This window comes from Chiloscyllium punctatum, chromosome 36 (genome assembly GCF_047496795.1).
Source record: "Chiloscyllium punctatum isolate Juve2018m chromosome 36, sChiPun1.3, whole genome shotgun sequence".
Taxonomy (NCBI): Eukaryota; Metazoa; Chordata; class Chondrichthyes; order Orectolobiformes; family Hemiscylliidae; genus Chiloscyllium; species Chiloscyllium punctatum.
The window spans coordinates 29,828,612-29,831,326 of record NC_092774.1 but is presented as its reverse complement, the minus strand read 5'-3'; the positions used below and the strand labels follow the sequence as shown (position 1 = coordinate 29,831,326).

At 47.0% G+C, this 2,715-nt stretch overlaps 1 non-coding gene across 1 annotated transcript; it reads right to left on the bottom strand.

The window, feature by feature from the left end:
* Positions 1-1,859: 1,859 nt before the first annotated feature.
* trnae-uuc (transfer RNA glutamic acid (anticodon UUC)) lies at positions 1,860-1,931 on the bottom strand. Its single transcript has one exon. It is a non-coding gene; the product is annotated as a tRNA-Glu (tRNA).
* Between the last annotated feature and the right edge of the window lie 784 nt (positions 1,932-2,715).

Sequence of the window (2,715 nt, the reverse complement as noted above, 5' to 3'; positions counted from 1 at the left end):
GCACTACATTTGTCACTAACGAATGGCAGAGTAGACTCGAAGGGCCGAATGGCCTAACTTCTGCTCCGATGGTCTTGCGGTCTTGGGTTTTTTTGGATCATTTTATTGGCAATGTGCAGTCCCTGGCTGAATGAGTAGCAGTGCCCGCGCTAGTGCTTCCTCAAGTTGCAAGAAAACATGAACCACTTCCCACACTCGGGCCAGCTGAAGGGCCTCTCCCCAGTGTGGACACACTGGTGATTCAGCAGGGCGGAGGAATTGCTGAAGGCCTTCCCGCACTCGTGGCAGGAGAACGGCTTCTCCCTGGTGTGAATGGACTCGTGCCTCAGCAGGGCTGGGTTACTGTTGAAGGCCTTCCTACACTTAGGGCAACTGAAAGACCTCTCCCACATGTGGACACACCAATGGGCCAGCAGATCGGAGGAAAGAGCAAAGCCCTTGCTGCACTCAGGACAGCAGAAGGGCCTCTTCCCCTCTGTGGACCCATTGGTGCTTCAGAACCCTTTCAAATTTCACAATATCCTTCTGATAGGATGGAGACCAGAATTGCACACAATATTCCAAAAGTGGTCAAACCAATGTCCTGTACAGCCAGAACATAACTTCCCAACTCCAATACTCAGTCAGAGGATTGGGAAATCTTTCAAAACCCACAAAAAAAACAGAAAAGAATGGAGGGACAAACCGAGTTTTTGTGAGTCAGCTTGGAAGCATCAATGAGAAATCGGCGGACTGGGTTTATTGGGCACCCATTCTCATTAAAAACACTATATACGTATTTCTCTTCTGCTCTTCGTAGTTTCTCTGTGCTGCAGTGTGTCGTGGCTCGTTGAAATAATGTCCTGATGCAGCTTCGTTTGTGGGTGTTGGGATGATTGCTTCTGTGGTTAAATATTTGTGTTGTGTGTTTTGTTTTTCTGTCGACGCTAGTCTGAAATTCCCCATTGACTGTTCGCTGTACTATGACATCTAGGAATGGCATGTTGTTGTTGTTCTCCTGCTCTTCAAACCAGGTGCCCCCCCCCCCCCCCCCAGGCCATAGTCTCACTATTTGGAACACCAATATACAGACGAGTCAAAGGCCTCCACTGAAGACTAAAACACCAAATCGAAGATTCACGCCACCCCATTTACTCCATCCAAGAATTCCTGAACACCAAAGACACTAAGATAGAAGGGGATGGAATAATGCTGTCCTTTGACATAGCACCATTGTTCACATCCATTAACATCAACGTGGCCAAAGAAAACTGAAGACACTACTCGAAGAACCAAGACAAAAACACAGCACCAACTTCATCAGCAAAGATAACACTGTCAACCTCGTGGAACTGTGCCTTACCACCCACTTCATATTCAGTAACAAGCCCGACAAACAAATCAACAGAACACCCACGAATCCATCAGTGTCAGGATTCCTCGCAGAAGCAATAATGCAGAGACTCGAACAAACAGCCCTTCCAACGATCGAACCCAAACTTTGGGTCCGCTACAACGATGACACTTTTGACATCAAAAAATGAGACAAATTAGAGGAAACCTACAACACCATCAACAATATCCTTTCTGGCATGAAATTCACAAAAGAGGAGAAGAACAACAATATGCCATTTCTCCATGTCACAGTAGAGCGAACAGTCAATGGTCAATTCAAAACAGCGTCTACAGGAAAACAACGCACGCGAACCAAGAACTGAACTACAGAAGCAATCATCCCTACACACACAAACAAATCTGCAACAGGATGCTATTTCAACGAGCCACGACACACTGCAGCACCCAGGAACGACGAAGATCAATCAAAAACTGAACAGCACATTTAAGAAGAACGGGTAGAGTATAAACTCCGAGGAAATGCCTTCCCTGACCGGGAATCGAACCCGGGCCGCGGCGGTGAAAGCGCCGAATCCTAACCACTAGACCACCAGGGAGATGCGGGCCAAATCCGTCAGCTCAACTGAAAATTACTTTCCTGAACGGAAATCGAACCTGGGCCGCGGCAGTTAGCAGGCATCCAACATTGTCATTTCTTGTGTCCATTGCTCCCGATGCGGTCTCCTCTACATTGGGAGACTTGAGACTCCTCGCAAAGTCAAGTCACAGCGTTTGAGGGAACATCTCCAGGACACCCGCACCAATCAACTCCATCGACCTATGGCACAAAATTTCAACCCCCCCCTCCCACTCTGCAGAGGAAATGCAGGTCCTTTTCCAGCACCACTCTGATCTAACCTCTGCTTTCCAGCATCTGTTGTCCACACTTTTGCCTACCCAATAAACCCAGTGTGCCGATTACACATCCACAAACTGACACAAGCAGACACAACGTCTGTAGAAACCCTAGCCACATTACTTTACATTAAAGGCATCTGGGAAATGATGTCCAGACAACTCAACCCTCTCAGCATCATGGTCGCCCACAAACCTACCAACACACTTAAACAGCGGCTAATGAACCTGAAATACCCCACACAAACAACCAGCAAACGAATGTTATTTACAAAATACCATACAAGGAAATATATACATGAACTCTGCCGCACAGTTCTCTGTGGCAAGAAATGCTGGGATGAGATAAGCAAGATTTTTTCACGCAAAACGAATCGGCACTGACTGGACAGCCATTTAAAATTAACGCTGTCTGCCCAGGATGGAAGACCCGAAGGGATGTACAGTTTTCTTATTTCCTGTAGATTTACAAAGCTGAGACTGGGT